This window comes from Eptatretus burgeri, chromosome 4 (genome assembly GCF_056783735.1).
Source record: "Eptatretus burgeri isolate ZD-2024b chromosome 4, Ebu_testis_v1, whole genome shotgun sequence".
Taxonomy (NCBI): Eukaryota; Metazoa; Chordata; class Myxini; order Myxiniformes; family Myxinidae; genus Eptatretus; species Eptatretus burgeri.
Genome location: NC_140964.1, coordinates 28,205,854 through 28,232,156, shown reverse-complemented (window position 1 = coordinate 28,232,156; position 26,303 = coordinate 28,205,854). Strand labels below are relative to the sequence as shown.

Genomic DNA, 26,303 nt, shown 5'->3' with positions numbered 1-26,303 from the left:
GATGTGTGAATCCTGTCTGTCACCTTCATTTCGTGCGACTTTTTGATTGCGAGAATATGGGCAGTCCCACGCTCATGCGACGCTAGACGTGCAGAGGCATTCTTCCAATCATTGAATCCGATTTGAAAATTACTGTGATGGCTTTCGTGATCATCGCCGTTGGGACATAGGAGTTTGCACATGTAGCAGTAACGTTTACCGTTTGATGGAGAAAACAGCATCCAGTCCCTGTTCACCGTTTCCCCGTTTGTGAGTTTCTGCTGAAAGTGTTCGCAGCGAAAATACCGTGTTTTATCTGGATACACTCGGGCCGTATACGAAAAATCTGCGTTCCTATCTTGGCAGGGAGGATTCTGGATGAAATTATCCACGCGTTCTGCGGAAAGAGTCCATTCAGCACGATAAGGATTGAAACTACGAGCCGCAGCTCTGGCTGCAGTTGCTCCAATGCTTCTCTCGTTGCTTGATGCGACGGTATTGGTATCATCAGCTTTCGAAATGTGATGCAGTGCGAGATTACTTGATCCCTCGACATTGACATCAGAAGACTCTGCATGTGCACATTCCGTTTGCTCATCTCGACTCTGGTGAGGTGAAAAAAATTTCAAGATGGATTCAAACAGTCTTTTTGTTTCTGTTTCACGCCTCTTCTTTTTGTCGCGTTTGCAAGTACCACTTTTGTGGTGCCGAATATATCCATTGGCCATAGTCAAGAATAAAAAACGTCAAATAAGAGCAAAACGAAGAACTGCAAGCGTCAGGATGCTCGATAACTCACAGGAAAGTAAGAGGGTGCCAGTATGTTCATACTCAGCACAAACATTACTCCACCCATCAGCCAGACAATAGCGGTGACGCCTGTGATTGGCTGATTGTGATGTTATCACATGGTTCCCACGCTCGCTGTCGATGATCACTGTCTGGCAGCGTGCCAGCCGCCTTCGCTCACAGTGTGTACAGCCTTCCTGCACATGTCGAGTCACATAATTAAGACAAAAAAAAAAAGTCGGAAATTTTCGTACGCCAAATATTTTTCGTAAGCCAAGGCCCGGGCCTCACGGGCCTAGTGGTTAATCCGGCCCTGGCTGTAACCAGATGTGCGTGACGTGTACATGCAACATGCGCAGCTTGCAGGAAGGAATCTGCTGTTCCGACTGAAGCAATGTCAGCTTGCACCAAGGCTTCTACCCAGCCACTTCTTGCTAACCAGTCACCTGCTGTCTTCAGTGTAGCCAGCTCAATGTGCATCCCTCCAAAGAGAATAACAAATTTATCCTCTCCATATTTCTCAGGCTATTTCCACTGAATTTCTTTTGCAATTGCGAATAATGGCTGATCAAAGGCGATGACAGGAGTTTGCCCAGGATTTATATGCTGCACAGCACTCAGAATGACATCCATTGAGTGTTTTATCAAGGCCACAGTGTGAGCACTCTCGTGAAACAGTGGTAGTAGAGCCATTACGGACATTGGACGAGCTGATTGAGACAGGTTGTGAGCATGGTAAGCTGCCCAAGAAATATTATCAACATGAGAGGTTGTGGTCTTGTTTTCTATGTGCTCTCTTACATGCTCGAGCCATCTATCATCACCGGATGTCTTCTCCCGGGCCAGAGACTTAAGGCATATTTCTGGAACTGGTGACCCCTTTACGCTTGCCTTAACAGGTGGTACATTGGTGTAATAATTTGACAAAGCATCGAGTTTCTTCATGCCAGCTGCACCACCAAGAATGATTCGACCACGATCAGTGCAATCATCAGGTTGTCTTGGGTGCTGGAATAATCAGATGCCGGTTCCATGGAAAGAGTCTTTAGCTATTGTAGAACTCGGGTTAACATCAATATTGTCAACAGCGGATGTAGTAAACACGTTCTGCTTCAGGTTTGGTGGACATACAACCTATTCCAATCTGTAGAGTAGGCACACACTATTTCCCATATCAGCAGAAATCTTATTAACTCATTTGACATCATACGTGATGCTGATACCAAGCTGGGAGAGCTTCTCCACCAATTCTCTCTTCCTGGTTTCTGCATGTAGTTTCAACCCAATATAAATTGCCAGTGGGGTTTCCCGTTCCAGACTGTGTCTCAAATTAGTGGGTTTGTCCTTTTGCTTTCGGGCATGCTTGACTACATTGAACTTAAGAAGCTGTGCCAAGCTTAGTGCAGCTGGGTTACAAGGTTGGTACGCCTGGTCCTTAATGCTAGGACCCTCCAATATCATGTTGACTAATGATATAAGTGAACGAGGCACAGATTTCTCCTGACATGTTGAACTAAATGAACCATCAAATGGCTTGGATTTATCAAACAGATGTCCATGGACTATCTGAGCCGCCCGTGCAAGGTGCACTGCATCACTGTCACTGTCCTGTTGACACACCTTTGCTAAGGCATGTCCAATATCCTCATCAAACATTAGCAAAATGTCTTTGCCCTTTTTATTTGCTCTCATGTCAGGAAAATGGGCAATAATTCGCTGCTTGAGCCTTGTAGATTGTATGCGGCTTTCCTGCTTGATTCCTAGTTGGTCCAGCCTGGAGGAATATAGGTTTGATAGATCAGCGAGCTTAAATACAGGAGCAATTGTGGCATCCTTCAAACGGGTTTCCTCAAGATATGTCACAAATTCTGCAAATGCTATGCTACAGAGCATGTTATCGAGATTCTCGGTGCCTTCTTGCTCCGTTTAGACCATGGATGCATGATAATAGAGAGAGGCTAAGCACTTCGCATGGTATTTTGCTTCGAGAGCAACCATATCTCCGCCACTGAGATGTCTCAGCAAGTCATCGTCTTCTCGAAGTGCAGCACACTCTTGAACACGTTTGTCTGTTTTGAAAGTAGAAACCTCATGAAGTTTCTCTTTTCCAGATGACCGCCCACAGAAAAAACAGAGATCTTGAGAAATTGATGATGCAGAACTTGACCGAGTGTGCTTAGAAACACCAGATGTAGCTTCACCTGCATCATCAGCCAGTATATCTTTAGAATGCTTCCTTGCACGTTCCAGTTTTGTATTGTTGTATGTAAGCCTGCACGACCTATGCCAACGTGCATTATGAGCAATGAAAGCTGCCTCGACACCATGACCTTCATCCAATGTGTCAATGTTTATTGTTCTAGGCAGCAGACCGAGGTTATTAAACTCGAGGAGATTATCAGCCAATGTTTTGTACCCTGCGAGTGTTGCTTCACCTTGTTCACCTATTCGTTGACTGGGAAACTGAACCTTTTCACTGGTGTTCTGTTGACAAAGAATGCAGAGTTCCCACTGAGTAACTCGACGCATTTCAGCATCTGGCTTTGATAGATACACAAGTTTGATGCGCTTTGCCATCTCCAGTTACAGATGAATGCTATGTAGGGTTTATCACTTGTGCAGTCACCATAACAATGGATGATGTCCCTGAAATGAGTATATGCATAAATACTACCAGTTTCATAGTTTGATCAATATTTTAAAGCATCAAAAATTTATTTGTCTCTGAAATGTGAGCATCGACCTTAAGAGCAAAATAGCTGTGGATGGCAGGATTTCAAGATGGCAGCCACAATTTTCAAAAATTTAATGTCACCATTGCATTCCTAGAGCCCTAAAATGTAGTTATAGGCGTTTCAACTGTCTCAATATCTGTACTAGTTAAGTAGATATGAAACAAAACAAGTCCACACTGGCAGCCATTTTGAAATCCAAGATGGCCACCATACGGGGTGCAATTTCCCGTGGCCCCAAGACTAAAAATCTTTGTATTGTATTACTCTAACCATGTGCCAAGTTTCATGCTTTTAAGGGAAAGTGCACAATTGATCAGCTAAGCCACCCCATTACATATAACAAAACGGTTCAAGAAGTCCTTTGTGATGTGGCATATATGCAAAACAATAAGTGTCCTTTGAAACGTTTTACATACGAAAATACGTTGATGTTCTGGAAATTTATTCTACCCCCGTAATAAATGTCTTCTGGAATTTTGGAAAACAGGTGTGGGCAGTAATGAAGGTCACAGTATTTGTTTGCTGCTGTTCATCACGCAATCCTCCTGACGTTGCAGTACATGTATTCTGACAAAAGATTTCAAAAGCAATATAGGAAGATGCTTTATTTTACCCACAATATGACATCTGGCATATCAAAAAAGTTATGTATCGTGCAAATTTTCTTTCACCCCATTGCCTTCTCTCCCTTTTATTTCTGCCATTAAATGCCATTATGACCCCATTATGTATTTACTATGTTCTGGGTCAAACTGGTGACAAATGTCTTGACATAACCATTTTTGGTCACAGCGATACTTTGCTGCAGAGCTCTCGATGTTCTCATTCAACATGATCGATTCTCATTTTGACTCTGCAGTGGAATGATCTTCAAATTAACTAACCTCTCATATCTCCAATGGCAATTCTTATCAGGCATCTCGTATAAGTTGATGACATGACGTCATATTTTCAGGGATTTACTTTTTCGTTGTCATTGGCTCAAAAGGTATATCGATAATGGTTGCTTGAGGTTCGAAGAAATGTTTGACACGAGCTGCAGTTGTCATGCTCTAGCCTCACGGAAAGCATCTCTTATTCAATTTTCTCGATTTGACAGATTCACACGTACAATGACAGCTGACTGTTGCTCTATTGTTGAGAGAAAGCAGTGGTCTATTACTTCAATAAAAGTCGGTCGATGAAATTGTGTTTGCTGCACATAGCGACGTTAAATTTGAAATGATGAGCTGAGAGAGTTTGAGTTTGCTTATGGTATCTGAGTCCTTAAAAGGTGTACATCTGAACACAACCATAAAGAGGAAATGCCATGGGACGCGTTCAAAGTTGGTGATGCGCCAACGAGCAAGTCGCCATCGACTAAGCTAGCCTGCACAATAAGCATTGTGCATTTTCATGGGCTCCTTGGAAGCCCTCAGAATGAGACCGCAAGGTATGGGGCACTGATACCACTCAGGATTTCTCTACATTTGATGCCGGTGTGGCCGTTTCTTTGCAAAATATGGAAGATCATTCCACCACTGGAAAGTACTATACCCCCCCACACAAGCATTTACAATACTTAATGCCATGTTGCAGGAAAATATATCGAATCGAAACTGCATTTGAATACGTGTGTGTATAAAAAAAAATATATGTGTGTGTGTGTGTGTGTGTGTGTGTGTGTGTGTGTGTGTGTGTGTGTGTGTGTGTATGTGTATATATATATATATATACATATATACATATATATATACATATATACATATATATTGTAGGTTGACACAGCCTGTCATCCTTCCGAGGTCGGCGAAATGAGTACCAGTGTTGTGGGCCGGTGTATACCCCGGTTAAAATAGGTGTACCATATCCATGTGTCGTAAGAGGCGACCAGGGTTGCGTCAGGAAGGGCATCCGGCGTAAAACATGTGCCAAATCACTATGCGGATCATACGGATGATCCGCTGTGGCGACCCCTAACGGGAGCAGCCGAAAGAAGAAGAAGATACATATATATATATATATATACATATATATATATATACATATATATATACATATATATATACATATATATATACATATATATATATATATATATATAATATATATATATAATATATATATATATATATATATATATATATATATATATATATATATACATATATACATATATATATATATATACACATACAGTGGGAAGAACAAGTATTTGATACACTGCCGATTTTACAGGTTTTCCTACTTACAAAGCACGTAGAGGTCTGTAATTTTTATCATAGGTACAATTCAACTGTGAAAGACAGAATCTAAAACAAAAATCCTGAAATCACATTGTATGATTTTTAAATAATTAATTTGCATTTTATTGCATGAAATAAGTATTTGATACATCAGAAAAACAGAACTTAATATTTGGTACAGAAACCTTTGTTTGCAATTACAGAGATCAGACGTTTCCTGTAGTTCTTAACCAGGTTTGCACAGACTGCCGCAGGGATTTTGGCCCACTCCTCCATACAGATTTTCTCCAGATCCTTCTGGTTTCGGGGCTGTCGCTGGGCAACACAGACTTTCAGCTCCCTCCAAAGATTTTCTCTTGGGTTCAGGTCTGGAGACTGGCTAGGCCACTCCAGGACCTTGAGATGCTTCTTACGGAGCCACTCCTTAGTTGCCCTGGCTGTGTGTTTCGGGTCGTTGTCATGCTGGAAGACCCAGCCACACCCCATCTTCAATACTCTTGTTGAGGGAAGGAGGTTGTTGGCAAAGATCTCACGATACATGGCCCCATCCATCCTCCCCTCAATACTGTGCAGTCGTCCTGTCCCCTTTGCAGAAAAGCATCCCCAAAGAATGATGTTTCCACCTCCATGCTTCACGGCTGGGATGCTGTTCTTGGGGTTGTACTCATCCTTCTTCTTCCTCCAAACACGGCGAGTGGAGTTAAAACCAAAAAGCTCTATTTTGGTCTTATCAGACCACATGACCTTCTCCCATTCCTCCTCTGGATCATCCAGATGTTCATTGGCAAGCTTCAGACGGGCCGAGACATGCGCTGGCTTGAGCAGAGGGACCTTGCGTGCGCTGCAGGATTTTAATCCATGACGGCGTCGTGTGTTACTTATGGTTTTCTTTGATACTGTGGTCCCTGCTCTCTTCGGGTCATTGACCAGGTCCTGCCATGTAGTTCTGGGCTGATCCCTCACCTTTCTCATGATCATTTAGGCTCCACAAGGTGAGATCTTGCATGGAGCCCCAGACCGAGGGAGATTGACTGTTGTCTTGAACTTCTTCCATTTTCTAATAATTGCGCCAACAGTTGTTGCCTTCTCACCAAGCTGCTTGCCTATTGTCCTGTAGCCCATCCCAGCCTTGTGCAAGTCTCCAATTTTGTCCCTGATGCCCTTAGACAGCTCTCTGGTCTTGCCCATTGTGGAGAGGTTGGAGTCTGATTGATTGAGTGTGGACATCTGTCTTTTATGCAGATAACGAGTTCAAACAGGTGCAGTTAATACAGGTAATGAGTGGAGAATGGGAGGGCTTCTTAAAGACAAAACTAACAGGTCTGTGAGAGCCAGAATTCTTACTGGTTGGTCGGTGATCAAATACTTATTTCATGCAATAAAATGCGAATTAATTATTTAAAAAATCATACAATGTGATTTTCAGGATTTTTGTTTTCGATTCCATCTTTAACAGTTGAAGTGCACATATGATAAAAAATTACAGAACTCTACGTGCTTTGTAATTGGGAAAACCTGCAAAATCGGCAGTGTATCAAATACTTGTTCTCCCCAATATATATATATATATATATATATATATATATATATATATATATATATATATATATATATATATATATATATATATATATATATATATATATATATATCCTCACTTAACGACAGAGTTCCGTTCCTCCGACAAGGTCGTTAAGCGAATTGGTCGATAAGCGAGGACCACCTCTTCCCGATATTTCAAACATGCTGTACTGGTAGTAGGTTTGTGTCAACCGTCTTTCGATATTGTTTTAATGTTACCTTTGCACCATTTATAACATTTTTAGTATATTTTTAAATGTTTATACAGTCGTATACTGTGTCCTGGAATAATATAAACAGAATAGAGGAAATCAGCTCCAATATTCATTTCTTTGGTTTGCATACTGTAAATACAGGTAATTAAATCGCTTTTATTTATTCTGAATAAAGAAAAGGTTGAAAGGAAACTCCAACTTGATAACTTTATTTTAATTTGCATAACTCTTAAATATTACAGAACATCAATATACAATCAGCAAAAGTAAAAAAAAAATGATGTACCAAAAAAAAAAAAGACATTCAGATGAACATTTCAGTTGAGATTCCGCGCTGCCATTTCCACAACCAAAGTTCTCGTACAGCGTACAATCCCGACTAGTCAGAGAGCTGGTCGTAAGTCCACGCGGTCGTTAAGTGAGGAGTACCTGTATGCATATACAGTATATATATATATATATATATATATATATATATATATATATATATATATATATATATATATATATATATATATATATATATATATATATATATATATATATATATATAGTGTGTTGGTGTGTGTGTGTATATATGTATATATACTGAAACGCAAAATAAACTTACCACCTTTTAAACCTTCAAATATCAACAATAACACTGCATGTAGAAAATGTGTGAACTTATTTGTGGACAATAGTGTCCTCACTGTCAGACAAAACGGTCACGGATGGTCACGCACGCGAACCTTCAATGGTCACTTCATTGCACAGCTGTTGAACAGCCGTTTTGACTGTCAGTGATGAGCCAAGGGGTACGGGATGATTTTAATGAGCTGCACGTGATGTCTTGATATTGGCTTTAAAAAGGCCAGTGCAAAATGGGCATTTCAATCAACATGCCACGATTGTCAAGGGATCAACGGCAGTGTGCCTTGGGCATACTGCAAGGCATATTGAGCTACCGTGAGGTGGCACGTCGCCTTGGCTGTTCACACCAGACGATATCGGCCCTGGTGGACAGAGACACCCTCCACAACTCTGCAGATGACAGACCTTGATCAGCGAGGCCAAGAGTCACCACTGCAAGGCAGGACAGGCAGATGGTCCTAAGTCAGATGGCTTCAGACATTGAGGACTGAGTGAGACAGAATCCAGCAGCAATCCATCCAAAGACTGGTAGGCAGTATGCGTCAACAATGCGCTGCCTGTATCCAAAACAATGGTGCCCACAAACGCTATTGAAAGGGAAATGACATTGCACCCTGTGCTGTTCGGTACTGTAGAACAAACTTATGAGATGGTGTATCTTGGTCAAAAACTTGACATATCATCAATAAAATGCCAATTTTTCAATTAGCCATTGTTGATTTGTTTTATTTTCAACTGTTTCAATTTTATTACATTTCAAACAAGTGGTAAGCTTCTTTTGCGTTTCAGTATATATATATATATATATATATATATATATATATATATATATATATATATATATATATACATATACACACATAAATAGATATACATATACATATATATATATATATATATATATATATATTTTTTTTTTTTTACAGTATATATTGTTACGAATTTGGGAATTCGATCCACACAACATTCAGGTTCCTTTAGTCAGTTATGTCGATAAGTGCTTGTTCCCTAGATAGTTCACCTTCCATTGTTTAATGGGCAGAAATCGATTAAGTGCGGTGCGATTCAATTTAATAGTTAGGGAGCGATCACAAAACAATGGAGATGCCCTCCTGCTCTTCTGCGAAGAGGAAGAAGAGCCCTCCGGTCCTGAATCACGGGACGTAAACAACTCCCTCCCACCCGCGGTTGTGCGGGCATGGGGGGGGATGAGTCACGCCGGGAGCGGGGGAAGGGCGGAGGAGAATAAGGAAGAGATCCTGAGTTGGTTCGGTTGGTTGTGCAGTGGAACTTCGGCTTCTGCTCGGCTCGTGTTAGGGTTGAGGCTTTTAGTAAGCTTTTTGCTTCGGCTTGACTTTTAGCAGGCCTTTGGGTTCTGCTTGGCGAGGGTTGAGACTTTTGGTTCAGTGAGCTTCGGTTCTGCTTGGCGAGGTGGAGGCTTTTGGAGAGCTTTTTGCATCGGCTTGGCTTTTCAGCAGACCTTCGGGTTCTGCTTGGCTCAGTTCGCTTTTTGGGCTCTGGCTTGGTTTGTCGAAGATAGAGGTTTTGTTCATCGGAAGAGAGTTGAGCTGGTTACTCGGCTCGGAGTTCTTGGTTCGTGTTGTGAGAGGCTTTGTTCATCGGAAGAGAGTTGAGCTGGTTGCTCGGCTGGCTCTTCTTGGTTCGTGGAGCTCTTTGTTCTCCGCTTGGTTCCCGGCTTGTTGCGACTCATCGGCCTTATATTGGAGGTGGTTCTTCAAGATGGCGACGCATCGATGGGAAGAATCGGCGCCTCGTCTCACCAGCACGTGTTCGGAAGCGCGAGAGGTTTCGCTGGAGCTCGGGAAGGATCGCGGCTCACGGTGATTGGATCCAGCTCGCTCTTGCTGGAGCCTGGGTCCGAACAACTTGAAAACCACACGAGGTGGAGAGGTTCGAGATAAGTTCTGGGTTTCAGCTCACCTGTCCTCTGAGCTGGAGTCCGTTATTAAAGGCATCAGCCACCATTTCTTGGGTGTGTGTGTGTTTGTGCGTACGTGTGTCCGTAGGCCCGTCTAATAAGTAGGAAACTGTTAAGTGCCTGTGTTGTATTTGCTTCACATTGGAATAGAACTCGGCTGTAGGATTTTTTGCTCGTGTCTTTTTCCCCATCCTCCCATTCATTGCATTGCCTGTGTTAAAATAAATGTCCCCATTGTTAAATGTCACCTGCTCGTTGCGTCCCTTCCTCTCATTGACTGCCATTGAGCATTCGGAATGTGAGCTGGTTTTTAACACCGATAAGATAATCAGGTCCGACAGGACTTGGCGGCGTAAAGCGGCTCGTTTTCGTGCAGGTCCCGTTGAGGTGTAGATCCCCGGCATTTCTGTCTGTGCAAGCAATTAGGTATATCGATAATTTGACGATTGACCCTGAAGTGCATGGACAGAAGAGTTGGCTGATCTATGGTGCAATAAAAACACCCGGAGCTGGGTTTCGACGTTGATCTGGAAGCTACGACTGGATTGCTCGTTCGGCGGGCGCGTGCGGCCGCAATTGGGCTGAGACGGTCGTCCGCACGCCGAACGGGCGAGAATCCACAACAATATGTATATATACACATATATTTGATATGTGCGTTTCAAACCTTCCCAGAGTTCCTCCACACCTATAAAGACATTCACAAATCGTACACACATGAGAATCCCAATGCGATATAGTCCCAGCAGTCTGGCAGCTGAGGGGGTGTAGAGCATTGGGATTCTCATGTGTGTACGATTTGTGAACATCTTTATTGCTGTGGAGGACATCTGGGAAAGGTTTCAAACAGCAAAGGACTCATCTTCGGTTACCTTTCATGGTTGCTTTATGTAGCTTCTTCAGCTGGAAGAGCATGGGAGAGGTCAAAAAATATATATTAATTTATAAACATATATATATATATATATAAACATATATATATATATATAGATGTGTGTGGATGTGTGTGGATGTGTGTGTATATATATATATATATATATATATATATATATATATATATATATATATATATATATATATATATATAGAAATATATATATAAATAGAATTAAAACTGGTAAACCAGTAATCCCGGGCTTCAAGGCGTGCCTCCATTTTAACAAATTTCAACACCATCACCCTGTCACATGATATGGGTTTTCCGAGTTAGAAAGTTAGTTCAAGTCTGCAATGGGGCCCAGCTACGGGGTCCCTCATGTTATATCAATGAAGGATTGAAAAACCCATAGCAATACATGATAAAGAAAGAAACTTCACATTGGACAAATCGAGGCTGGACAAATTTTCAAGTCCCCAATAAAGTCCAATAACTCCACATTTGCATATTAATGTGAATGGCGAACTTGTATAACGTTAAAATATCTTCCAGAATGTGTGGTCACTTTTTGTCTATCTTCTTTGGTTTTCATTTTACGACATGTCAAAAATGGGTGATTTTCAACTTTGGGGGGCTCTGGGGCCTCACTGGGGTAAAATACAGACATAGTGTCAACATATTTGGAATCCGCTCTTCAAGGCCTATCAGAATCTGTCATTAAATTTTTTCAACTCTCATTTGCATATTTGGCATATTTAATGAGGCGAATCGGCATCATTTTAATCATATAAATTATGTAACGATTTCGATGAAATTAACAACTTAACATTCCAACGGAACCTCGCAAATGTGTGCAAAAGTTTGAGGCTGTCGTATTACCCCTTCTGGAGAAGAAGATGGTTTTAGGTTTTGGAGAAAATCCAATATGGCCGCCATACCACGTGACCGACGTCATGAAAATTTTCAAACTATAAACAGCAAGTGGAGAGTTATTAGGGTGTTAAGTTTCATTGAATTTCATCAAAGAATTGTTTTCATTTAACGACATTTCAAAAATGGGTGATTTTAAACTTTGGGGGTCTCTGGGGCCTCACTGGGGTCAAGTCCAGACATGGTATAAACATATTTGGAGTCCCCTGTTAATGACCTATGTAAATCTGTCATTAAATTTTTTCAACTCTCATTTGCATATTTTGCATATTTAATGAGGCGAATCGGCATCATTTAAAATCATATAAATTAAATAACGATTTTGACCAAATTAACAACTTAACATTCCCATGGAATATTGGACATGTGTGCAAAAGCTTGAGGCTGTTGGGTTATCCCTTCTGGAGAAGAAGATGTTTTTAGGTTTTGGAGAAAATCCAATATGGCCGCCATACCACGTGACCTACGTCATCAAAATTTTCAAAGTATAAACTTCAGGTGGAGATTTATTAAATGGATAAGTTTCATTGAATTTCATCCAAGCGTTGTTTTTATTTTATGACATTTCAAAAATTGGTCATTTTCAACTTTGGGGGGCGCTGGGGGCTCACTGGGGTCAAATACAGACATAGAATAAATATATTGGGAGTCCCCTGTTTATGTGCTATCTAAATTTGTCATTAAATTTTTTCAACTCTCATTTGCATATTTTGCATATTTAATTAAGCGAATCGGCATCATTTAAAATCAAATAAATTAAATAAGGATTTCGACCAAATTAACATTAGCATGGAACTTAGCAAATGTGTGCAAAAGATTGAGGCTGTCAGATTAGCCCTTCTGGTGAAGAAGATGTTTTTAGGTTTTGGATAAAATCCAATATGGCCGCCATACCACGTGACCTACGTCATCAAATGTTTCATAGTATAAACTTCAGGTGGTGAGTAATTATCCTGTTAAGCTTCGTTTAATTTCATCCGACAGTTTTCCCTCCAGATCCGCCACAAAATCAGTCAGTAGAACATAAAAACGCCTTTAATAATAATAATACGAACGATTTCAATAGAGCTTCAGCCATGCTTGAAGCCCTAAATAAATATCTATCTATCTATCTATCTATCTATCTATCTATATATAAATATATATATATATATATACATATATATAAATAAATATATATATATATATATATATATATATATATATATATATATATATATATATATATATGTACCGGGCGTAGTGGCGTGCGCCTGTAATCCAGCTACTCGGAGGCTTGAGTTGGAGGATCGCTTGATGACAGGTGCTCTGCGCTGGGCCACGCTATGAGAAGGTGTAGGGCAGCCCGAAATCATGGCGAGACCCAATCCTTAAACCTGTGTCGTAAGAGGCGACCAGGGTTGCGTCAGGAAGGGCATCCGGCGTAAAACCTGTGCCAAATCAGTATGCGGATCATAACGGATGATCCGCTGTGGCAACCCCTAACGGGAGCAGCTGAAAGACGAACAACAACATATGTATATATAAATACACACATATATATATATATATATATATATATATATATATATATATATATATATATATATATATATATATATATATATATATATATATATATATATATATATATATATACATATATACACACACAGCTTTGTTCAGCTTTGTTTGATGGCTTGTGACCATCCATCTTCCTCTTGATCCCATTCCAGAGGTTTTCAACGGGGTTCAGGTCTGGAGATTGGGCTGGCCATGACAGGGTCTTGATCTGATGGTCCTCCATCCACACCTTGATTAACCTAGCTGTGTGGCATGGAGCTTTGTCCTGCTGGAAAAACCAATCCTCAGAGTTGGGGAACATTGTCAGAGCAGAAGGAAGCAATTGTTCTTCCAGGACAACCTTGTACGTGGCTTGATTCATGAGTCCTTCACAAATACAAATCTGCCCGATTCCAGCCTTGCTGAAGCACCCCCAGATCATCACCAATCCTCCACCAAATTTCACAGTGGGTGCGAGACACTGTGGCTTGTAGGCCTCTCCCGGTCTCCGTCTAACCATTAGATGACCAGGTGTTGGGCAAATTTGGTTTCAGACCAGGTCACTCTACACTGGATATGCTGCTTCTGTTCTCCCAAAAATGGATGGAGGTCCTCAATGACAGACAGGAAATCCAAGACATATCCATGGACACATCACGCGCTTTTGACAGTGTGGCACCCTGCCCTGCTCACCAAACTATCTTCCTATGGTATCCAAGGCCATCTCCATTCATGGCTCGCAGACTTCCTCTCCTGTCGCAGTCAACGGATGGCCGCAAATAGAGTTCTTTCATCCCCTCTTCCTGTCCAGGTTGGAGTTCCTCAAGGTAGTGTTCTGGGCCCTATTCTTTTTCTGGTTTTCCTCAACGATCTCTCCGACTCTCTGGAAAATCCTCTATATCTCATTGCTGATGACTCCACCCTCTGCTGTACCATCGGTCATCCCTCAGACCGGCAAGCAGCAGCTTCTTCGCTCACTGCTGATCTGGATAAAATCAAAAACTGGTCCAACACGTGGAACATGTCTTTCAATCCGGACAAATCTCACACTCTCACTATGTCTGTCCGAAAGGACCGTTTTGAAAACATCCCCATCCACTTTCTCAACAATCCTCTGGAAGAAGTCCTTTCTTTCAAACTTCTGGGTCTTACTATCTGCCATGACCTTTCCTGGGAAAGCCACATTTCAAACCTCGCCTCAAAAGCCAGTCACCGACTTTGCCGACTCCATTGTGCAAAGTCCTTCCTCGGCCCACCTGAGCTCCTGACCACTTACAAAGCTTTTGTCCGCAGCCTGATGGAGTACTGCTCTCCCCTCTGTGCTGGTGCTCCTGCCTCTCAGCTTTCTCGGCTTCACGCTGTAGAAACCAGAGAAACCAGGGCTTTTCGGATCATTGGCATCTCCCGCAATGAGGCTGAGTCTTTGGGCCTCTCACTCAATCACCGAAGGTTGGTCGGTGGTCTTTTTGTCTTCTACCGTCTCCTCTCCAGCCTCGCCCCCCTTCTCTCTCTGCGATTTGTCCCCACCACATTTCCGCAGGGCACTCAAGGTCCGCCAACAACACCCTTCTGGTAAAACTACCAAAATCACGAATCACTGCTCACCTTCACTCTTTCATTACTCTTTTTTCCCCACCTTTGAAATAAACTCCCTCACTCTATTCAATCACATTCTTCCCTCCAGGCCTTCAAAACAGCTGTTCACCACCACCTCTTTTCATCCCCCATCCAAATCCTCGATCTTTTCTACCCCCGTTAATCCACCCAAGTCCACCTCCTTCAAATTCCCTGCTTTCCTTCCTGAAAGTCCTGTAATGTCCATCTTCTATTCCCCATGTTCCTTGTCCCATCCCTCTCCCTTCCACTGATCTCCTAATGTCTCTGTTCCCCACTGTTTTGTCCTTCCCACTCCCACCCCTCTTGTCTCATGCCCCCCTTGCTGTGCGTTGTGTGTTAGCTCTCACACGATCCTCGACAAGGTATACAAAAAAAAAGAAGAAGCTGAAATTGCACTCAGGAGAGAAGATGACCTTACTCCAGTCCTCTACAGTCCAATCCTTCTGATCTTTTGCAAACCTCAGCCTGGCTCTTCTTTGCTTCTCATTAATGATCGGCTTTTTCTCGCTTTGCACGACTTCAGCCCTGACACCCTCGGAGCCTGTTTCGAACCGTTCTCGCCGTACACTTCACCCCAGCTGCCATTATTTTGTCAGTCACTTGATGTCATCCTGCGGTTGTTGGGTGACATTTGAATGAGTTGGCGGTCATCCCGGTCAGTGGAAAGTAGTTTTCGCCCTCTGCCAGTCTGTAGCTTTGTTTTCCCCAATGTCTGCTGCTTGACCTTGTTCTTATGAACCGCTGTCTTTGAAATTTTAAGGATGGAAGCAAAGTGACGCTCACTGTATCCCTCTGCCAGTAAAGCCAGAATTGAACACTTCTTTTCCTCACTCAAAACTTTTCTTTTCAACTCTTTGGCATGGTCAATAGTTATTTTTTGATTCCAATTACTTTTGAGGTACCACTTGCACTGTTTTTGCCATCCAGCTGGTCCTATTGCAAGAGGATAGTGATGACCACAGTCGTGGTTTTTATACTTTTCCTTGTTAAATAAGATTCGGTTCAGGTGATCACCTAATCAGTACCTCACCAAGTAGAATGAGGTGTGCCTGTGTTGGAATTCAACAGACACTGTAATGGAATGGCTGCCATACATGTGGAGATGCCGATTTAAATTTTTTTTGGAGTCGTCTCTTATTTTTTTTCCAGAGCTGTGTGTGTGTGTGTATATACATATACATATATATATATATATATATATATATATATATATATATATATATATATATATATATATATATATATATATATATATAGTAGAATCGGCGCAAGTCGGCAGCGTGTAACTCGTCACTTCGCGTAAGTCGGCAGCGTCAAAAAGTCCAGAATTTATATCATGTTAAGTCCCTATGAATAAAGGGTCATCCCTCTGTAAGTCGTCATCTCTAAGTCGTCACTTCGTCTAAGTCGTCAGATGTTGTCCGTTCCCACGTAATGGAAACTCAAGTAAATTACCACTCCTAACTCGTCACATGGAACTGCTGCCTCGTGAGAATCCCGATTTCATGGAATCGTGATGCTTGCTCATTGGTTTACACCGCCAGTGAGAGGCTATTTATAACTGTGTACACACGTTGATCGCACTGCAGGCAGGACAATGGCGACTCAGTGTAAGCTTACAACTAAAACCTACCAAGAAAAATACGACATTATCCAGTTTTGCGACGCAAACCCACTGATGAAGAAAACAGCCAGAGCTGAGAAGTTGGACATCAAACGGCAGACATTGAACGATATCTTGAAGAATAAGGGCACGATGTTTGGACAAGTGGAGAAGATCGCGAGGCCGGTGGTAAGTGTGAAACGTGTGAAATGTGTGTCCTTTGAAGATGTCGATGACGCGCTCATCATCTGGTTTCGGCCAAATATTCGGTTGGACGGTGAAATGTTGCTGCTGAAAGCACGTAAATTCGCTGCGGACCTCGGGCGTGATGATGCCGAGAACTTGCCGATGCACTGTATAGAGAAATTCAAAGTGAGGTGGGGAATCGGCAAGGTCTAGAAGTGCGGCGAATCAGGCAGCGTGGATTCGGCAGTGGTGCACGACTGGAAGGATGGCAAATTGAAAGACATCTTGGAAAGGTATCAGCCTCGGGACGTGTACAATGCCGATGAGACTGGGTTTTTCTGGCAGATGCTGCCAGAAAAGTCTCTGGGGTTCATTGGTCAATCCCATCATGGTGATAAGCAGGCAAAGTTGTTGTCTTTCAGTTGTTCATTATCTTTACTTTTGATAAACAGATTCATGAATTCCATCTTTGCTTGATCACTTTCCAACTCACCAATGAACCCCCACCTATGCCCCAAGGATTGTGTTTTCCTTTTGGTACAATAGCCGGCTCTCACACATACGTGTCCAGGCCACGCGCGACTTCATCCTTCACCCCACAGTCATCATGAATGTTCGCATACGTGCAAGTCGTCACATTTCTAAGTCGTCACTTTTTTCTCAGTCCCGATGGTGACGACTTACGCCGAGTCTACTGTATATATATATACTTATGTATAAATATATATATATATATATATATATATATATATAAATGTATATATACAAAAATAGACACATACATATATATGCATACATACATGTTCGTACATACATCTATATATACATATAATATGAATGTACATACCGGGCGTAGTGGCGTGCACCTGTAATCCGGCCACTCGGAGGCTTGGTTGGAGGATCGCTTGATGACGGGAGCTCTGCACTGGGCCGTGCTATGAGAGGGTGTAGGGCAGCCCGGAATCATGGCGAAACACAATCCTTATCCCTGTGTCATGAGAGGCGACCAGGGTTGCGTCAGGAACAGCATCCGGCGTAAAACCTGTGCCAAATCAGTATGCAGATCATAACGGATGATCCGCTGTGGCGACCCCTAACGGGAGCAGCCGAAAGACGAACAACAAATATGATTGTACATCTATCTATAATTCCAGCAATGTGTGTGTCTGTGTGTCTGTGTGTCTGTGTGTCTGTGTGTCTGTGTGTCTGTGTGTCTGTGTGTCTGTGTGTCTGTGTGTCTGTGTGTCTGTGTGTGTGTCTGTGTGTGTGTCTGTGTGTGTGTCTGTGTGTGTGTCTGTGTGTGTGTGTGTGTCTGTGTGTGTGTCTGTGTGTCTGTGTGTGTGTCTGTGTGTGTGTGTGTGTCTGTGTGTGTGTGTGTCTGTGTGTGTGTGTGTCTGTGTGTGTGTGTGTCTGTGTGTGTTTGTGTCTGTGTGTGTGACTGTGTGTGTCTGTGTGTGTATGTGTGTGTGTGTCTGTGTGTGTGTGTGTGACTGTGTGTTTGTGTGTGTGTGTCTGTGTGTGTGTGTGTGTGTCTGTGTGTGTGTGTCTGTGACCGCTGTTTCTCGACAACCGCTGGTCCGATCGAATTGAAACTTGCCAGATATATTGCTGGGGACCTGAGGATGTGCCTTTTCAAGGTTCGATATTAATCGGACAAGTGCTTCCCAAGTTATGGCCATTTATTTACCAAACCAATGACAATGCACGTTGTTGTGTGGGCATGGCCGATGGGGAAGGGAAGCTCAGCCACGTTCCCCATTACGGGTTACAACGTACAGACTTCCAGAGAGTGATGACTTCGTGTATTCTAATAATTTCTCGATTTCTTATGCGCATTTATAGATAAACACAATGTCACAAGTTATGATCGTTTTCATGTTAGACGGTGCATAAATTTCGGTAACATCAGAGTGCTGGTGTGCTCCGAACCAGGAAGTAATTTTTTTCTCTCTTCTCTTCTCCTTTTGTTTTTCCTTGCGAGGACATTGCGAAAAGGCAAAATACTTTGGCGCAAATTGAATAATTGGCCATTAAAACTTAAATTGCGAGTCATCATAACTGTGATATGCGAACTTCCGCACTACCCAGGTATGGGCACGCGAGAGTGAAGAAACGGCCTGTGTGGTTGTTGTTTGTTGCTCGCGGTTTGAATTTTTTATTTTTTTTTTAGTTTTTTTTTTTTTACGGGCAGCCGCGTTCCCCTTTATGGGTTACAACGTACGGGCTTCCGGATAATGATGACTTCGTGTATACTCTGTGTGTGTAAATATCACAGCAGTTGTTACTTCAATGCAAGCGATAATTTGTGGATTGCATGTGAACATTACATATGGGCACGCACTACTTCCACATCGTGATGATTTACTGTATTCTAATAATTTGTCGATTTCTTATGCGCATTGAAAGATAAACACAATGCCCCAATCCAGTCGTTGTTTACGAGAGCGAAGGAACGGCCTGTGTGGTTGTTGTTTCTGGCACGTTATTTGAAAGCCACGCACGTACGGGCACGTGAGAGCGAAGGAACGGCCTGTGTAGTTGTTTCTGGCATGCGGTTTGAAAGTTTTTTGTTTTGTTTTGTTTGCACCTACGGGCACGCACTAGTATATATATATATATATATATATATATATATATATATATACATACAGTAGACTACTCGTAAGTCGTCATCATCGGGACTGAGAAAAAAGTTACGACTTAGGCGTGTGATGACTTATGAATCTGCGAACATTCATGATGATTGTGGGGTGAAGGATGAAGTCGCACGTGGCCTGGACACGTACGTGTGAGGGCACAACAATCTCTAAGCCGGCTATTGTACCAAAAGGGAAACACAATCCTCGGGGGTTTATTGGTGAGTTGGAAAGTGATCAAGCAAAGATGGAATTCATGAATCAGTTTATCAAAAGTAAGGATAATGAACAACTGCAAGACAACTCATATACCCTCGGTGATAGTATGTCGACAAATCACATGACACACAGTCATCGTGGTGATGACTACCACTCAATGCCTATGTGTAAGTGAGTGCAGTGATGTCCAAAACAAGCCAAAATAAAACCATGATCGGACTTCAACACTAAGCTCGATCGATCCTTTACTCCTTCGCCAGAGACTGCATTGCGCAGCCTGGCTACCGCTTCAGATGGCCTGTGGGACAGCGCGCTGCCCGAGCTGAACGCAGCACAGTTAAAAATAGCCTATCACTGGTGGTGGACACCAATGAGCGCGCATCACGATTCCATGATATCGGGCTTCTCACGAGGCAGCAGTTCCGTGTGACGAGTTAGGCGTGGTAATTTATTTGAGTTTCCATTACGTGGGAACAGACAACATCTGACGATTTAGACGAAGTGACGACTTAGAGATGACGACTTACAGACTTTATTCAAAGGGATTTAACATTGGATAAATTCGGGACTTTTGACGCTGCCGGATTAGGCGAAGTGATGAGTTACACGCTGCCAACTTACGTGTAGTCTACTGTATATATATATATATATATATATATATATATATATATATATATATATATATATATATATATATATATATATATATATATATGTGTTGAGGATTCGGCGTCACTTTACAGCACCGCAGTCTCCGGGGTTACAACGCCGGATAGTTCAGCACAGGCCTTGGGTCACGTGTCTCGGATCACGATACCAACGTACACCTGGGCCTTACCAGTTGGGAAAAATAGACAGCGGCTACAGACTGGGTTTGTCAGAGACCGAGCGAAGTCTGCCAGTCCATAGCCCGTTTGGTTTTAAATACAAATTGAGCGGATTGTTCCTCAGCGTGGCACGAATAGATTCAAAGCGGAAACTTTCATATGAATCAGGCAGATTTCTTGGGGACACATCGGGGAAACACAACACAAGCAAAGCATTCACGAACGTTATCATTCATCTATAACCCGCTCTTAACTCGGGAACTACGGATACGGGTTTCGAAGGGAATCCTAGTGAGATAAACCTTAGGCCTGGATGACATGCAGACAAGACACAGAGTACTTTGTGATGCCTCATGGACGAGGGGAAAGTGTCAAAGGCACGAATGCGGCTCGTGAGGAGACAATGTCAACGGATTCGAGCGCCCAAGCTTGAGCACGCCGCATGGCAAGATGGCGGCGTCATCCTTTTGTCGCACCGCTCACGCACCAGCCTCGGCGCCTTCAGCCCCTGTAAGGTCGACGGCACAAGACAGTCAGTTCTGTGGTGGATTCCAGCTGGTTTCTCCAAGGTCCAGTATGCAAATCCAGGCCTGGCCTGTTCACCAGACGAGGCCAAATCGAGGTGTTGGGCTCCACAGGCGGATCGACGGGATGAAAGACGTGTTGAGCCGTGCAGTAAGTAAGGACAGTCAAAGGCTCTGTGACTGGACTCAGGATCACCCTGTCGATGAGCTCCTCATAAAGTCGATCACCAACTCCCCTCATGCAGTTCCTCTTGCCTTTCGGGGCGGGCCTCTCTCACAAAGCCGATCCCCGACCCACAAAGCCGTCCCCAGACCGACAAAGCAGCCAGTTCCTTTTACAGCAGATCGCAGATGCAACACTGCAGTTCCTCTTGCCTTTCGGTGCGGGCCTTTCTCACGAAGCCGATCCCAGACTGACTTCATCAGTTCCTGTTGCCTTTTTGGGGCGGGCCTTATGGACCGCCTCTGGGGTTACGTGATTGGTCCATCCCTCGAGTCCGCAGCCGCTCTTCACCAATGGGCTGCCGACACATCTCGCCGACCAACACTCTCAGAGCGCTGGGCGGGGGGTAGTTAGAAGGGGGAAAAGAAAAAGAATCAAGGCACCTCTCGGTACACCACCACTGTACAAATACTGGACAGCCTGCTACACCTCCCGACACACATGTTATGTCCGATTACCAAACAATCTGGCTAAACATGCATTTAAGGGGGGATCTGGGCTAATCCTATATTTTATAAACCACGAAGGGCCCATTTCTGCAACATATGTATATGTATATATGTATTTTATATATATATATATATATATATATATATATATATATATATGTATTTTATATATATATATATGTATTTTATATATATATATATATGTATTTTATATATATATATGTATTTTATATATATATATATATATATATATATATATGTATTTTATATATATATATATATATATATATATATATATATGTGTGTGTGTGTGTGTGTGTGTGTGTGTGTGTGTGTGTGTGTGTGTGTGTGTGTGTGTGTGTGTGTGTGTGTGTGTGTGTGTGTGTGTGTGTGTGTGTGTGTGTGTGTGTGTGTGTGTGTGTGTGTGTGTGTGTGTGTGTGTGTGTGTGTGTGTGTGTGTATATATGTATGGAGCTATATACATATGTGCGTATATGTATGTGTTTACATATATATATATATATATATATATATATATATATATATATATATATATATATACATATATACATATCTCTATACATATACACACGTGTTTTGTGAAAGGGAACCATTACTTGCACCAGCAGCAATGTGTAATAAAAATTGCATAACAAACAAAAGGGTGTTGCACTCAGATTGAAGTAAGAAGATAAAATCTGGAGAAGCAAAATGATGCAACAATATGCACACGTGTATTGACTGTTTATGCCCTTCAAGGGATGAGAAAAAAAATTGACGATGTCATCCATTGCTACTGGACGAGAAGGACGCAAGCAAACACTCGTCTTGCACTGCTTCATGGGTGTCTGTGCCATCAGGCATCTCCTCCACAAATGTGCAAACACATCGCCTGCCTGGTGCACGACACAGCCTCCATATCCAATGCCCCATAGACCACATCACCCAAAATAATATGCAATGCGTCACTATACATGATCAGAGCACCATGGGGTACATAGCCATGAGGAGGAGAAAGAGGTATAAGCCAAAAGTGGAGGAAAATGTTTGGGAAAGAGTGTGATGAGCATGGAAATAAGATCTTCAGGGAATGAATGTGGTCTTCCTCCTATATCTGATAGACAGGAAAGGCCGAGGTTGTATGGTTGAGATGGTGTTGCTATGTCTGCAACCACTCTATCATCCAGATCGAGAAGTGAGCACGTGCGGGGCCTCCATTTATAAGCTGCATTGAATAAGAGGTGTTCCGAAGAGGTTGCACATGGTGCACGGATATCTGTGATGTGATGGTGCAACGCAAATGGCGTAACAAGCTCTAACCCCTTCCCCTTGCTGGACTGCAAAGCGCGTCTAATTTCATCACTCGCTCAGCGTGGCCCCCTTTGCACGGTGCAGTGGGTGCAGCATCGAGTCACTGCTCTCACGGCCTATAGCCGCCGCCACTTTTCGGCCATGCATGACAAATGCAAGGGGTGGTTGGACAAGGAGGAGGAAGGGGAGGAGGTGTCGGTGGAGGAGGAGGAGGAGGAGGAGGAGGAGGAGGGGGTGAAGGAGAAGGAGGAGGGGTCAAAGTGGGATTTTTGGGATGGAGATGCTATCGAGGCTGACGCTATTGAGGGAGGGGGGGATCTGGTTTTGAGGAACAGCCATGCACAGGAGGGATGTAAAATGCAAGAAAGAAGGCATTTGTGGGCTGCATATAATGAATTTTGCATCTCAGGAGGAAAGAGGGGAGGAGGGTTTGGGGGAAGGAACGGAGAGAAGTAATTTGAATTATGCATGTCGGGTGGTGAAATACACCTTGTGATGAGGCGGGGCTGACTCACGGATTTTTCAGAACCCATGACAGCTTTGGTGTCCTTCCACCCACCAAATGTAGTTCAGATTGAGATTTTTGTTTTCTCCCCAAAGTGTTTCTTTGTGGTGATTAATTCATCATGTGTCCCAGGAATTACCTTATTCTGAGAAGAAAGGTATCGCTTTGATGTGGCATCGACAAATCTATAGGGATGACGTAATTTTATTTTCTAGTCATAGTTTATGTCACTCGGTAAGCAAGCTCATTCCTGAGGCTAATAAAAGAAATCAAGCTGTACTAAGTAGCAAAAATTCACTGCTCAGGCAGACATATCGCAACGCGCCTTTTTTAACGACCATTCTGGAAAAACAGAACCAGCGCCAAATAGACTGTTAACAATTTTTGTGATGTCGACCAAGATACCTTGTAAGGTAATGGTCAAAGAATAGCATCCTCTTTATATGCCTTACAAGGCATTCCAGCCTGATTTGTGCATCATATGACGATCTGCGCCATCTTGGAATCTCCATGTTTGAACAATCGTTCTGGTAGAGGCAGAAAATGCACGATAAAACTGCCACTAGTGTCCACAGGGAGCATACAAAGCATCTTTCAAGACTAAAACTTTTCAGAAAGTGAAGCGTTCTTATAAGGACTAAAATGGTCGTGTGCTTCCCCACCAATCATATCTTGGCACTGCGCCCTGCACCTTCATGCAAATTTTTCAGTGAAGAGATTGCTTATATGATTTCCCTGCCACTATAATTAGGGTTTGCCCTTCACACTTGCAAGGGGGATGGTTTTTTTTTTTCTTTGAGAATGTGGAAACCAACAAGCATGCATAAATTAAGGAAGGTCTTTCCTCACGGATTATTCAACTGTCCACGACACGTGCAGTTGAGTGAAAGGGAACCAATTCAAAATCCATGAATATCTCTTGGATTTGATTCTTACCTCAACCAGAATATGCAATAAACAGATATTAATAGCGATAACAGTACCACCACCACCTGCCAGTGCAGGTCACAACCATAACAGCGGCAAAAAGACCGCGGCAAGATTTCAACCACGCCAGGCTTGTCATCAAAAGCTATGCTTGTTCGTGTCACCATGCAATGGTTGTATTTCTGCCGTCTACATACATATTGCATAATAAATAATTAATACAGATACATATACCTCGTACATGCATGAGCATATGTATTATGAATTTGAAATCACATATTATAACATTTCTGAATGTCTTGTGTCAAAGTAGTTGCAACTGCTAAGTTTACACATCGGGGCGGAAACACAAGTACAAAATCTGATTATTAATGGCAGAGTGTGTTGTCGTACTCGGCAATAAAACATTAAAATAACGACGTCTTTGATATAGAGATTTTGCAAATAAATATTCGTAGCAATGATGGAATTTTGTTTTTCTTCACAGATATGCAACGCTTTCATCAAGACATGCAGGAATACCCATGCATCTGGCTGGATCCCTTTGGGTTCGTGAGGATGAACCACACCTCGGAATTCTAGCTCGACACAGAACGTTCTTTCGAATAATCATCAACATGTACCCATATCCTACTGAGGATGTCAGAACTGCATCATCATGTACCACATCCTGAGAAAGTCCAATCCGAAACATCATCGTGTACCATATCCTATCCAGTTTCACTGCCAGGAATTCACTGGGTGTTTTGCCATTGCCATCCCAGTGGTACTCAGGGCAGGAATTTGGGTTTTTTCAGTGTGCTGGCGAAAACTCACCTATTCTTCATGAAAGGTGGGTTCTTTAACGTCCACCAGCAGCAAATTCTGGCAGACAGAACACCCAGCTTAAAGTAGGACTAAGGGACGAGGGATGTTACATTCACTGATGTAATACCCCGCTTGCAAAATATCAGTCTGACGGCTCAGTTGGGTCGAGACTCAAACTCAGGCCAGACAGCTCAAAGGCAATCATGCTACTTAGCAAAATATTTTTTAATGAAAAGTTTTGTTTTTCCTCTTTTGCTGTGATAAAGGCCTAATGCTTGAAATGTTGCATCTTGTTTACCATGGCAGCAAACATACTCTGATCAACTCTTAGTTGAGAAAATCTAATGTTTATCTTCACCAGCACAAACCAACATCAGCCTTCAGAGTATTCACTTGTATTCAGTTGAATTTCCTCTATCGCCTGACCACCTTGCCTCATGAGAATCCCTCCCTCGCTCGGTGCATGCGTTTCATTATGAACTCTGTGAGTGCATAATAACCAAACATAAAATTTGATTTTTAAACCTGGAAAGAGGTTCATAAAAGGCAATATATGCTGAAACATGTATATGATAATACTACTCTCCCATTCTCAAACTTCGGAGTTGTTTTCGCATTCTCGGAGACCGGAAAGCATGCATGCAGAACAAGTGCCTGGTGGACAATTATTCAACCAAGTGTTGAGGATTGTTTCGAAACGTTTATAGCAATGTACCCCACTGGTAATGCCAGAGACTTGCGCTTCACACAATGCAAGCCGAAACATGTGAACACGACCAGGATGCATCACGAAGTTTCTGAGCAAGCATAAAATACATCAAAATAAAGATGCCAATTCCCCAAGTTTACTCACATGTTTATGCTCCTTGAAAAATCTTCCCAATTTCAAGAAATGAATAACTCAGCTGCAGGAAGATGAGAAAAGAATGCTTTACAGTGTATGTACAAATTAATTTTTATATATGAACATCATACGAGCAATGTGTTCACGTCACAACACACCACACTTTATGAATATCCTTTA

The 26,303-nt window shown here is 42.5% G+C and overlaps 1 long non-coding RNA gene and 1 pseudogene across 31 annotated transcripts in view; both read right to left on the bottom strand.

Moving 5' to 3' along the window:
- Positions 1-26,303, bottom strand: part of LOC147027693 (uncharacterized) — a 198,979-nt gene that overhangs the window by 34,962 nt on the left and 137,714 nt on the right. For 19 of the 31 annotated variants that reach the window (XR_015057206.1, XR_015057212.1, XR_015057188.1 and 16 more), the window contains 3 exons: positions 26,133-26,184; positions 20,836-21,615; positions 17,699-17,893 (listed from right to left, as the gene is read on the bottom strand). This is a non-coding gene — a long non-coding RNA (uncharacterized LOC147027693). Of the gene's footprint in view, positions 1-13,137; positions 13,280-17,698; positions 17,894-20,835; positions 21,616-25,288; positions 25,337-26,132; positions 26,185-26,303 lie in introns of all 31 variants that reach the window. The other 12 variants (XR_015057194.1, XR_015057196.1, XR_015057197.1 and 9 more) reach the window with 8 other exon arrangements.
- Positions 1,963-3,345, bottom strand: LOC147027695 (uncharacterized; annotated as a pseudogene).